The sequence below is a fragment of the Lactuca sativa genome, chromosome 9, assembly GCF_002870075.4.
Source record: "Lactuca sativa cultivar Salinas chromosome 9, Lsat_Salinas_v11, whole genome shotgun sequence".
Taxonomy (NCBI): domain Eukaryota; kingdom Viridiplantae; phylum Streptophyta; class Magnoliopsida; order Asterales; family Asteraceae; genus Lactuca; species Lactuca sativa.
This window is the reverse complement of record NC_056631.2, coordinates 9,162,678-9,178,031: the sequence shown is the minus strand read 5'-3', so window position 1 is coordinate 9,178,031 and position 15,354 is coordinate 9,162,678.

Below are 15,354 nucleotides of genomic sequence, written 5' to 3'. Positions count from 1 at the left end.
GTTAATGTTTGTATGTGCATAGCAGGGGGGAGGGGCTAGAGACAGGTGGGGCATGGTAGAAACAGATCTGTATACCGAGCGGGGCTCGATGCCAGGCGAGGCCTGATGTCGGACTTTGTCCGATGCCGGATGGGTCCCGAGGAAGGGACAGGGGCCCATTTTATGTGCTTAAGTGATTATGTGTAAGGTATGTGGTAGCTTGGGGAGACTCACTAAGCTTCGTGCTTACAGTTTTCAGTTTTGATTTCAGGTACTTCCAGTACCAAAGGGAAGAGCTCAAGATGATTGTAGTGCACACCATTTGTTTAGCCTGGGATGTTTATACTCTGATATATTTGACAGATGTTTATGATATTTTTGAGATACACGACTTATGATTTTATATGATGTTTGATAACTATGGCTTTCTTAATGATTTAAAATGACATTTTTGGACTATATTTTTGGGATGTTTCAATGTTTATAACTTCGGCTAGACATCCTTACACCAAACACTTTACAAAATTAATGTTTGTATAAGAGATATAGAGAGTCGACATCAATGCCATTATCCATAAATTTAGAGATTGATATGCTCACACTCGGTGTATTTCACAACAACCTAATGTTGTTTATGATAATTAACGAAATAATATAGATGTTGACTACTGCTTGTATGTCAATCTTAAGATTCACCTAGCTTATTCTATGTAGTTACTCTTGGCTTTCGTTAAAATCAAGATTTTAATTTTAGGCTTGACATACATAAAAAGATAGGTGACTAGGACTTCATTTTAATTAGGTTTAAGTACAAGTACATGAATATTCATTAGGTTAATGATTAATTCAAGACTATGAATATCCATAGGAAAACGGCTACAGAGATTAATAAGGATCAATTTTGTAATCTTCTACAATGTGTAAGAATTTATCATTTCCTTGGATATTTTTTTCTTTCAATACACTTTATACATTTCCAAAATTTTATGAAAACATATTTAATTGAAACTTCATAACTTATATGATATTCATATCGTATCTAGATGAAGTCTATGTATATTGTTTTCTCCAAAATAAAAAAAAATTATTTGCATTATGAAGAAAACTTTATGATAATAGAGATTACATAATTTAGTTATCTCTTCATATAGAAGTTCTCCCTTAGTTAACCATTGTTAGAATTCAAAATACGCAATCGATAATAATCTTATTCTATCCATGAGTAGATGACAAAATATCATCATTCAGTTTTAGATACATATCAATATTCTGAATTATATGTAAATTGCATAATAAAATGTAAATGTTTATCATAGTTGAAAATTTATCAACCATGTATTAGCAAGAAATTTAATTTTATGTTTCATCATTATCATTCTTCAAAAGCTTATTTCCTTAGCTTTCAAGTAGTCTATTCACAAGACATTTTCTAATACTTAAATGTGATGTAGTAATCAAACCAATGTTGTAGTAACAAAAAAAAAAGAGAGAGCGTGCATATAGAGAACGTCCAAATCTGAATTCGCATTAGGAAGTTTGATTTTTAGAAGTTTCAGCATAGCAATGTGTGACACAGAAACCGAAGTCAAATGGTCTGTTTGATAATAGCCTTAGATTTGAATATTTAGATGATCTAGATCTGTTCTTGTGTTCTCAACATTTTAGGTGTTTGATCCCATCTATATATATATATATATATATATATATATATATATATGTGTGTGTGTGTGTGTGTGTGTGTGTGTGTGTGTGTCCATGCAAAGCTCCATATCTCCATAACACCCCTCTGGTCAATCCCGAAGGCCCTTCCAGACCATACCCACCGACCACCACCCTAAGCATCATTTGATGGATTCTTAATTGCCATAAAAAAAATTTACAAACAAATAAACAACTCAAATGAAATTTACTGAGTAATAGATATCTAAATAAATTACCACTTCAAATAATTGTGGAAACAAAATAAAATTTTGCTTGTATTTTATGTATTCTTTCGTATCTAATAGATTAGTTTTCTATAAGACTATACGGTACAGTCATGAAACGGCATGGAGGAGTCGATGTGGCCCTCAATCAAGCCGTTAAGACCGAATGAACACCATCATTTTTTCTCATTATGTGATAACCCGTTGCAATGGTAGCGTAGCTCAATGGGGGAAAGCAACCAATCATACATTATTTTAACTGTTGAATGGTTAAAACAATCAAAAAATTAATTAATATTTTTTTTTACCTAAAATACATCCCTTCTTACCCAATTTCATTCATAACATTATTTTCTTTCTCTATATTTAAAAAAAAATACTCTTCAAAAATAAGTATGGATCCATAAGAATCGTCCTCCCATGACGATGATTATGATATGTTCATCACCATGATGTACGGGTATTACACTAACAAGCTACATATTTCTAGTTATGTATATATTATTATTATTTATTATTTTAATATTTAAGGTTGTGTTTGGATTTATTAATGATTATCTTAATATTTCTGAATATTGTGATTTCTTGAAGTTACTTACGTGAAATGTATTTATAATTATTTTCAATTGTAAATAAACTATCATGCATATTTTGAAACTAAGGTTATAAAATATAGTTTATACTTCAAGAGAGGCTAGGGTTCATTAGAGGTGCTCAAGAAGGTGATGGAGGTTGCAAATGCCGAAACCCTATGTTTAACTCCCTTAAATAGGCCCAATTAATCCCAAAGCCTAAGGCCTAAACCCAATTAGGAATCGCACCTCAAGCCTCAAAGGTTGCATTGCGACCCTCGAAATTTCATAATTCTTTTACAATTAATTTCATTGTGCTTCACTTATTTCTTGTACCTTCCTTGGACATAAAAGATCAATAAATAAAGAAGGAAAACACAATCAAAACTCGGGTGTTACACCATCTTTACTATTTCCGAATACCGTCTCTTTCCTCGATCTTATCTCACCACCACAATCCCCCCCACGCCATACCATTCAATCACCAATGATGCTACACCCCATTGAAATCAGTGACACATCAACACACATGGAAGTTGAAGCCCTCAATCACCCACAACTGGCATATAAACCATCATAAACACCATTGTTGATGATTAAAGTGTATAAGAGTCACCCCAACCATTGGAAATTGTATTAGAAACCTTGTGAATAAGAGTCTTCCTTTGATTTTGAGACCCTATTCGAAAATCATTTCAGCAAGAAGATGAGAGGAGAGAGGAGGGATTTTTCGGCTAGAACTTTTCTAGGATAAGAGGTGCCAATTTTATGAGGGTCAAGGCCCCTTTATATAGGTGAGTTAAATTAGATCTAAAGCTAGGGTTTAAGGAGGAAACCCTAACCCCTCTGATTGGTGACCAAACAACTCACAAGGAGGTTCTAGAGCCTTTTTCCTCAACTATCAATAAATAGGTAAACAACCCGTGCAATTTAAATTAATCTAATTAATCCCAAAATTATTTCTAATCAATTATTAATTAAACAATATGATTTCTAATTAATATATTATCTTCATAATATATTAATAAATCAATTATTCCAATTTATTACTCAAATTTTAAATACAAAGTTTTTATAGATAATAATAGTACATGAAATGTCTTACCAGATGAGCAGATATTACAACAACTAGTAAACTAGGTCACCTGTTGTCCAATTTGTCTTGAATGTTTGTTAGTGATTTCCTGAGAATACATGTAGTTTTGAAGGTTAACACAAGGTTGGTGAGAGTTACAGGTTTTCTGCTAATAGCAGTAATACTTTTAAAAAAGTCTAAAAAGTATTTTCTTTGTAAGTATAACAATACATAAAATTGTGCTTGTAAAGACTCTTTGAAAGCCAAAATGTATTTTTGTATAAGTAAATCCATACTTAAAACTATGTCTGTAAAGAATCATTGAATATACTTGAAAACCAAACTATATTGCTACATTAGTAATTCCATATTAAAATAGTTTTAGAAGCAACCAAGTATATGGTTTGTAGCAATATATATATATATATATATATATATATATATATATATATATATATATATATATATATATATATATATATAGAGAGAGAGAGAGAGTGAGAGATTTTAGTTAATGTTTATAGTTAGTCCTATAACCGAGCTATATGATTGAATGTACCCCCTACAACGCTTCATTGGACGTTGTAGTAACAGTTGTACACACTTATAAGCCATTTCGATTGATCAGTCGATGTTGTAGCAAACAACCGTAGGTGGGGATATCAAACCCATATAGATCTATACACATGTATCTCGCTTTGAAGATTAACGATTATAGTAGTGTGGGTATGCTAAGTGTTTAGACTCAGCTAATGAATTAGTCTCACTAAAAAGCTTTTAACTAAAGTATTTGAATAGCTCTCATCCGTAACTTAATTGTGGTGAAGTCACTAGGCATAATGAATTTCATTGTATAGAGTTTATAAAAGTTGAGTATGCTTGATATGTATGTAAAAGTGTAATGTACTAGATTTTATAAAGATGTACATTCCAAAGTAATGAGCATATGTGTAAACATTTATGTATTTAAACATATAAATATACGTCCATAGTAACAACTTGAATCCTTGAAATACTACAAAGTTTTATGTTGTGTTTGTTATGATATACAATGCCACATAAAAATCATATATTTCTGTAGCATTTGTTATATGGATTGGTTATTTCATGATAAAATAACCATAATACGTATATGAAAAGTTTATACTAGTTTATTTGTAACAATATGTTACTTTGTTAAATAGCATTTTTATAAACTAGACTTGTTGTATTTTCGCATAAAATGATAATATATTTGTATAAACAAACAATAGGCACATGTATTCCGCCACAAAATAATTAAAATTATTAAAATAAGGTAGTAAGCACTCACGCTTGAAGTGTGAGTTCGATTTGTACGAAATTGGTTTATTTTGAGTAATTTGTCGTAAGAAACAGTAAAGCCACGATTCTTGAACTTTGAAGTTCATTCGGGACCGTTTTGAAATTTTTTTTACACTATATGGGTTGTTTTGTAACTTCACTAAACTATAGGGGCTGTTTCCTAATTTAATTAACCAAGGTATGACTGATTTGGTTAAAATAAATCAAGGGAGGGACCGAAATCGTTCAAATAGAATTAATGTTTGAAAATTTGGGCTGATTTGGTTAAGAATTTCCAATGAAGGGGCTAAAATGCTTATTTTTATTCAAAGTTTAAATATTGGGATTTATTCTATTAAAAATAACCAAACGGAGGGGCTATTTTGAATAAATGGATTCAATGTTTGGAGGTTTCAGACTAATTTCGTAATGTTTTTTCAAATGAGGGTTTATTTTGTTCATTTTTTCAAACTTAATAGAAATTATATAACACGTCTTATAATGTTATAAAACATGTTCTCTCATTATTGTTGAAATATTTATCAGTTATGATTATGAAACCACCATAAAATCGGCCTTATCTACCCTAATAAATGAAAATGACTTTGCCACATGTCATTCTCTCATAAAATTAGCCACATGTCATTTTGTCATAATTTGAGATATATATTATTTTCCACTTGTCATTACTTTAATTTTCATTTTCAATATATCATTAATTTAGTTTCCATAAATTAAATCTACCATAATAACTATTAATTTTTAATTTCAAATTCAATTTCAAATATATTTACAGTTTAAACATTTATGTTTAACATTTTGTTATAATTAACCCGTTTAATACACACTAAACACATAATTTTAATTTATTTATTTTTTGCATGATTTTTTTTCTCATAATTTTCATTTATTTCAATTTCAAATTCAAATAAAATTTATATTTAATCGTTCATACTTAACATTTTGTTTTAATTAACCCGTATAATATACGGGTTTCACAACTAGTTTACATACCATTGACGAGATGATAATTGTTTTCGCTCTAAATATTAGGAGCTACAACAAGAGTAAAAATGATTTATGAGAAACTTTCTTTATTTAGGTATATCATGAATATATTTTCCAACACAAGAATCACTCTCATTTAAAACATTAAAGGAAATAATTATTATTAGTGGACTCCTTACGCCATCTTAACCTACATAACATTTATTAAGTTTATTGAGTTTGAATATCAAATAATGTGATATTTTATTTTATTTCCATCCAAGCTTGTTACACTTATCATTATGAGATATTAATTATAGATTTAAGTCTTTAAGTGGAACTTATCATAGGAAAATGACTATAGAGATTAATAATGATCAATTTTGTAATATGTTACAATGTGTGAGACTTTATCATTTCCTTAGGATAATATTTTTTCTTTAAATACACTTTATATATTTCCAAAATTTTGTGAAAACATATTTTGTTGAAACTTCATAACTTATATGATATTCATATCGTATCTAGATGAAGTCTATCTATATTGTTTTCTCCAAAATATAAATTTATTTGCATTATGAAGTAAACTTTATGATAATAGAGATTATATAATTTAGTTATCTATTCATATAGAAGTTCCCCCTTAGTTAACCACTATTACTATTCGGAATACACAATCGATAATAATCTTATTGTATCCATGAGTAGATGACAAAATATCGTAATTTAGTTCTAGATACATATCAATATTCCGAATTATACGTAAATTGCATAATAAAATGTGAAAGTTTATAATAGTTGAAAATTCATCAACCATTTATTAGCAAGAAATTTAATTTTATGTTTCAACATTACCATTCTTCAAAAGCTTATTTTCATAGCTTTCAGGTAGTGTATTCACAAGACATTTCCTAATAGTCAAATGTGATGTAACACCCCATTTTTAGCAATTTTGTAGATCGTAATGTAAAACGATTATTATAAATTTGAAATAGAAATATACTATTTATTATCCTTAGTAACCTAAACCAATGTCGTAGTAACAAAAAAAAGCGAAAGTGTGCATATAAAGAACATCCAAATTTGACTTCTATGAGGAATTTATGACTTTTAGAAGTTTCAGTATAGCAATGTGCGACACAGAAACCGAAGTCAAATGATCCGTCTGATAATAGCCTTAGATTTGTATATTTAGATGGTCTAAAACTGTTCTCACGTTCTCAACATTTTAGGTGTTCTCATTTGATCCCACGCATATATATATATATATGTGTGTGTGTGTGTGTGTGTGTATGTCCTTGCAAAGCTCCATATCTCCATAGCACCCCTCTAGTAAATCCCGAAGGCCCTTTCAGACCATACCCACCGGCTGCAACCTTAAGCATCATTTGATGCACCTTAATTGCTATAAAAAACAAATTAACAAAGAAATAACCAACTCAAATGAAATTTTCTGAGTAATAGCTATCCAAATAAATTACCGCTACAAATAATCGTAGAAACAAAATAAAATTTTGTTTGTATTTATGTATTGTTGTCATATTGAATAGATTAGTTTTATGTAAGACTATACAGTACAGTCATTAAGCAACACGGAGGAGCCGACATGGCACCTCAATCACGCCGAATGAACACCACCCTTATTTCTCGTTATGACATATCCCATTGCCATGGTAGCGTAGCTCAATGGGGGAAAACAACCACTCATACATTATTTTGACTGTTGAACGGTAAAAAAAATTAAAAAAATTAATTAATATTTTTTTAACCTAAAAATACATCCCTTCTTACCCAATTTTATTCACAACATTATTTTCCTTCTCTATAATTTAAAAAATTACTCTTCGAAAAAAATTATGGATCCATAAGAGGCCGTGACACGAAAAGTCCGTTAAAAATCCATAACTTCTTCATCTGATGTTCGTTCTCATCAGACTTTATACCGTTGTGCTACTATTGTTGAGATCTTCGATTCTCATTTAGGTTGTATCGGCTAAAAATCTCTCGATCTCTATTTCGAATATTTTAGTTGTCTTCTGCTATATCCGAAACTTGGAAAAATCATAATTTCCTCATACGAAGTCAGATTTTGACGTTCTTTTTATGTATGTTCATGGTTTAATGATATCTACAACTTTCATTTAGATACTTAAGGTTAAAAAGTATTTTATTAAAACTTCGCGTTTTACGTTTAATCGTATTGACGGTTTTGTTGTGAATCTTAGGTTGGTCATAACTTCTTTGTTATAACTCGGATTTTAGTGTTCTTTATATTTCTGAAAACCCTGACATGATAACTATCATTTTAGGCAACCCGATAGAGACTTTTGAACATTTTATTTTTGGACGCTAATTTCATTATATCAAAAGAGTTTACAATTCTTGACTTTTTAGGTCATTACATTGATTCGAAATATCGGGTTGTCACACATGCCACTTTGGTAGTATCTCTTTCATGTGCCTGATATTCAGCGATCTCCTCAAGAGTAGCAGACGACTAAAGCTCCTTAAGCTCCTTATCGAGGACATATTCCTTGTCCTCATACCGAGTGACCATCCTGATGTTCCTGATCCAATCCATAAAATTGGATCCATCAAAGATGACTCTCCCACAAAGGTTCATGAGAGAGAAGGAGCCGGTAGGGTTTGAGCCAGAAGCAGCATTGTTGGAAGACATCTGAAAAGAAGAAAGACAAGTTTAGATTAGATATAAGGATAGTCCTTAACAAAACACCCAAATGTAATATTAAGGCTAGGACCCAACACAATATTTTATAACTTAGAAGAGGGATGCCGTAATCCAAGCTATAAAATATTTGAAGGTAGGTGAATGATGATTCACCAATTTCCACCATGAAAAACGAAATAAATTATTAGGTTTTAATTGGTTTTCAAACTCCTAGATTCTTTGAGATTCATTGAACTTTTCAATGACATGTTTCAATCTCGAGTGTGTCCTTCAGGGTTTGTAACTGGGATGTCAAGGATCACAAAACAAGGTGTGAAGTAACCATGCAAATTACTTCTTATCCTTAATATTTACCCCTCAATACGCGCTCCATCGATACTATGATAAATATTAAGTTACCCTTTGCCTACCTTGTTAAGTCCAGGTTAGTGTGCTGGTTAACCACACGCGCTCCACTAACGACTTAATCAAAGTGCAAAGTGTAATTTCATGGGTTAGCACCTTATTCACATTTTCCTAAAGTAACTAAGATTGAGAATTTATAAAACATTTAGTTACTTTATATTCATCATGATTTTAATGAGGATTAAAGTCCTTGTCCTACCCGTTCGGATAACGACACTCCACCGATCAAGGAAGCGGTGGGTAAGAGTGGACACCCATTAAGCTGCCATTTTATAGGCAGCAACCTTATACCCCCCTTATAGACCGGCTTCGTGAATGAGGCATACTAACGGTAAAACGACTTTTTCTTATACATATATAATTATTATTAAACTTATAATATTATAAAGTATAAGGGTTAAATTTTAACTTTTAAAATTCTAGGGGTTGGAACTAAAGTTTTTAAAGTGACTTTACATGTTCCAAAACTTGAGGGCAAGTTTTGAAACTTTCAAAACCTTTCATCTTTCATAACTTATGAGTTAATGGTTTAATAAAATGAGAGACTTTTCATTTTATGTAACCTATGTGTTTCTTTAATGGACTTTAAAAGAATGACTTTTGGTAATCCATAACTTGAGGACAAATTATTGATTCCATTAAAACACATAATGATCAATAATTAAACTAACAAGCAAGTTGCAAATAATTCCTATGATCTTCTAAACTCATAAGTTCATGAACATGCATATCAACAATTTCAAGAATCATAAATTAACCATATAAAACTTGAAAATTTGATAATAGCTATTGAAAATGGATTAGCATAACCATTACACCATCTAAAACAAGTTTTATAACACCAAAAAAGTTTAGGGTAATGTTTATAGACCATTTCTAGCAGCAAAACTCGAAAATCTACATTTTGGGGCTCCTACTCATCGAGTGCACGAACCTACTCGACGAGTAGGATGAATTTACTCATGGACTCGTCGAGTCCCCCCATGGATTCGGCGAGTTCATGCTGCAGAATGCAGAAAACTTGAGTTTTTTCAACAATTTGAATCAAGTATCAAATAAACAAGCCTAGGCTATGATACCACTGTAGGGTTTTGAGCATTCTAACACTCCTATGGTGTACATGCAACCCTAGAAACCTTGGATCTATGTTTTAGTATGATACATGCAAATTTGCTTTTCCAAGGTTCTTAACCTAACTAGCATGGCATGGGAACCTTTGAAACTTAATAAGCTAGTAGAGTTACATACCTTTTAGTAGTGGTTGATTGCTTGGAGTTTGAGAGCCTAGCACCAATAATGTGAATGCCTCAAATGGAAGTCACAAATCACCACAAACCTTAGAAACTTGAGAGAATAGTAGCACTCTTCTTGAAATTGGCCCTCTTAGTTTTCACACGAAAACTAGTTCATTTCAAGTGCCAAGGACTCCTTTATATAGTGTGGTGGATTAGGGTTACATCCGTGTAAACCCTAATACCCATGACTTTTCATTTCCATGAGATCCATGGGTTAAAGCTCCATGGACTATCCATGGCCTTACCATGCAAGCCTAGCCTATTCTAAATAAGCATTAGCCCACACTATATAAATACAAGAGTCCATATTTAATTAGTCATACTTTTGATCACTAAATTAATTCTAAATTAATTCTGGATCAATACTAATTAAATAATATGATTTCTTATTAATATATTAGAACTTATAATATATTAATAAATCATAACTTATACTATTCTCAAAAGATTATCCATATAAATTGTTCGAGTGAAGTGCAACCCAAATGGACCATGCCGGGTCGGGTCAAGTACATCTCAAATATAGTTATGGACTTAGACACCTTATCCAACATTCTGGTCTCCTCCGTTTGCTCAGCTAGCATTCCCAAGTCATAGCTTAAACTCCGGCCATCGTGATTGGTTCAGCTACCGACACGACTTCTGGGGCACGCTCAATCACACGTCAAGGTTCAGCTGTTGATTCCCATTACTATTTCCCAGTCCTCTATGAGTTCTCACCATGTTGTTTTATACACCAGAACAATCTTTTAGTGTACTGCAATCACAAGTATATTATGATAGGGAAGGTTTTAGGTATGTTTAGACGCACAATCCTCCTTATCACTCCGAAAAGTTATATGGCAGTTCTAATACATTAATTTATACGTTTAGAATCCTGAACACATAAAGTTTCCAAATCAAGGTGGGCAACAAAGCTTAAATTTATTCAAGTATTAGCAATATAGGTAGGCAACCTAAAGCATGATATAAATCATTTAGCACATAATAGAAAATTAGGCATTTTATCCTAAAATAAGCTAGTGCTTGTGTCAATTCACGTATGCTACCCGAAATATCAATTCACGTATACTACCTAAAATATAATAGACACACGTCTCACGATCATCACTTAGCATTCTAATTTTAAGTCTAGAAATCCTCAAAAATTCTAGTTCGCTTAAATTAATGCTCTAATACCAACTGTGACATCCCCAATTTTCCGGGCCAAAACGACCTTTTCTTTATGCTTATTTTAAGAGTAAATTACTGAAATCGTCCCTATGGTTTGGTAAAAATTGCATGTTTGGTCCCTAACAATATTTTTGCACTTAGATCATCCCTGTGGTTTTGATTTTGTTGCGTTTTTCGTCCCTTACATACATAAAGTTAGGGACCAAACGTGCAATTTTGACCAAACCACAGGGATGAAAAACACAACAAAATCGAACCATAGGGACGATCCTTGTGCAAAAAAAAAGATTAGAGACCAAACGTGTAATTTCAATGAAACCATAGGAACGATTTCAGTAATTTACTCTTATTTTAAAACAGGGTATTCTTTATAAATGCAAAAAAATTCCCATAATAAATATGTTAGATAAAAGCATTTATGAATAAACATATTTTATTGGTTATTAAAAACTTGGGATGTCATAATTGATAAAAGAAACATAAGCATAAACATAGTCATTACAAGACTTGCAATAACTTTTTGTATTAATGACCTAAACTCCTCGAATCTCTCAGCGGATTCAAACATCACTATCCCTATACCTCTGTACCATTACCTGTTATACAAAGAAACTGAATGGGTCAGGCTAGGAAGCCTAACCCATACCTCTGTACCATTACCTGTTATACAAAGAAACTGAATGGGTCAGGCTAGGAAGCCTAATGAGTACTAGGGTTTTCAACCCACAATACCTGATTACCCATTCCCGTTATTCTCATTTCCTGATCCTAAGATGATGATCTCGTGGGACTTATCCTAAAGGACCGTTGAGTAGAAAATACCACTGTTGGATTAATGTGACTTAGCTCATAACTAAATTGGTATATACTTGAATCAAAAGCAAAGTCGTTTTTGGGTTGCCCTCATAACCAGTAACTGAATAGAATGACACTTAGAGAGAGAGAAGTTGATTTATTAGTTTATTATATGATTAATAAATTATAATAAATAATTTGTTAATATATTATGTGATAAATATATTAATAGGAAATATTAATAATTAGTCAGAAATTAACTGGAATTAATTTTGGGATTAATTATATTAATTGTTAGTGTAATGATTGAGTTGCAATTGTTTAATAGTTGTATAGGAGAGAATTCCAGAACCTTCCAAAGGCTTGGATGGTTTGGAGAGATCAAAAAAGGATCCAAAATATTCCTTCCAGATATATAGGAAACTAGATAAATGCCGGATTTGAAATACTATTATTATATTTCAAATTAAGGTTTTTAGGATTTTCCTATCAGCTATAAATAGGGTTCATTGGTTCCTTATTTTCGTCCATCACATATACCTAAAGGATAGCTGATTTTCTTCTACTCTCAACCTCTTCCCTCTTGTCTTCTAGTTGCTAGGGTTTGGGTACAAACCATTAGAGACACTAAGCTTTTGGTGCTTGGCTTTCTAAAGTACAAAGAAAGGATCACAGATTTATTTTCTATTATAAATCAAAGGCATGTAAACCCTTACACTTGAATTTTTATTTCAATAAGTTTGTTTTATGGTTTATGATGTTCAAATTATGTTGCCTAATTTTGTGAATACATAGATCGTTATAGGTTGCATGTACTCTCTTAATTGTTAAGTGAATTTCCGCATTGTACATGTTTTGTTATAACCTATAAAACCTATCAACCGCTTCGGAGATTCCTTAACAATATATGTTAATAGGGAAACCATGGAGTAAACAGAGTACCCACATGAATATATAGTTCATTAACATATGCAAGTCGTGGATCTGCCCATGTGTGGTTCATTAATCACCTACAGGTCGAAGACCTGCCCATGTATGGTCCGCTTAACATCAACAGGTCGAAGACCTGCCCATGTATGGTCCGCTTAACATCTATAGGTCAAAGACTTGCACGTGTATGGCTCATTTAACATCTACAGGTCAAAGAGCTGACCATTTATGGTTGATTAACACCTACATGTTGTAAACATGCCCGTGTATGTCTTATAAAAACCTACAGGTTGAAAGCTTGTCCATGTTTCACTAGACTGTCTAGAATAGTCTATGATCGTCCCCTTATATCCTACAAGATGACTAATCCCTAGTAGTATAACTATACAATGTTGGTTACAACCTCACATCATAGTTTACTTTCTATAACCCTTCACCACCCAATATGCTTTAGGTATGATAAAGTAAATAGTTCAATACTTTATCAAAATGTAATTTAACCAAGTAAGCCATATTGAGCACAAGTACTGTAAATACAGATAGTAGGCACACGTAACATGTAAGTAGCTAAATACTTCATATCTATGTGTAAGATGAAAACAACTATGCACTCACATGTTACAAGTGGATGATTTATGATTAGGGAAACACTTCACGTAACACAGTAGCTTTTCCTTTTGAATGACCTAGATATAATTATTACTAAGTCTTAGTCTTTATTTTCCTTGCGACTATAATAGCGACGGTCTATATTCCTCAATAATCCCAATGAATACTGATCTATATCTAATAAAGAATGACCAGGTAAGATCATATCGTAGGTAGGGTCCGTTTGGTATGCAAAGTATATGGTGGGTTTTATATGCAATAATGTGGATGAATCCTTATACACTTAAGAGTACATGCAACCTATTAGATCTAGTCATAACATTATTGAAGTAATATTCTATTGAACAAAAAGAACCCTATAACCTTAGCTAATTTCCAAATTCATAAAAGATTACATGCCTTTTGATTGTTGTAGTAAACAATCAAACAATCCTTCTTGAAAACTCTTGGAAGCTAGCACCAGAAATCTCGTGCCTCTAATGGTTCACACCCAAACCCTAGTAACTATGAAACTTGAAAAGAGAAGAGGGGAGAGACAAATTTTGGCTGGCTTCTTAGCTTATGGAGTGGCTAAAATTTAGAGGGATGAAGACCATATTTATAGCTGACCAATAAACCCTAGATTACCCTTACTTGATTAAAATAATAATAATTTAATCATGTAATTATCTAGTTTCATAATTATTCCCAAGGGATATTATAGAACCCTAAGGAACCCTCTAATTTTCAGCCATCCTAGGATTATTCTAGAATCCCTCTTTTTTCCAACTATTAAACAATTACAGCTTAGGTCCTTGCAATTTTAATTAATCCAATTAATCCCAAAATTTATTCCAATTAATTTCTGATTAATTCTTAATTTAATAATACTATTTCTAATTAATATATCATTCTCAAAATGTATTAATACATCCTTTTATTGCTATTTATTAATCATATAATAAATCAATAAATCAGTCTATCTCTCTCTTTCTCTCCCTCTCTCTCTCTCTCTAAAAGTCGTCATATTTAATAACCAGGTTTGAGGGCAACCCAACTGGATTTTCTTAATAATTCAAGTATATATCAATTAAGTTATTAGCTTAGACACCTAATCCAAAAATATATTGTTTGGAAAACCTACTTTAAACACCTCATTAAATCTAGCCTAGACATTATTATCATAATTAGATCAATCAATACTATGACTGGAATCACTGATAAATCTTATTTATAGATTCATAATAATGACTATGAACGTAAATATAAGTTTACTTGAAGCATAAGTGCAACTTAACTTACATAAATCTATAGCGCAAATCGGAAAATTGTGTTGGCAGAATTCCAACCGGAAAGCTTCTTTTCTTCAGGCTCCTATATACTTCGGAGCCCCACTAAAATACTCAGAAGTTTGGAAAATTTCCAACTCGAAGTTATAAAATGTGTGAGAAAGATTGGGGGAGAACTGGTGTGAGAAATGAGGAGAATTCGAAGCGCATATATATATATATATATATATATATATATATATATATATATATATATATATATATATATATATATATATAGGGACCAGGCAGGCGTGTCGTGCCCTTAAGGCAACATTGTTCCTCAGTCTTTTTGCCACGTGTCAAAAATA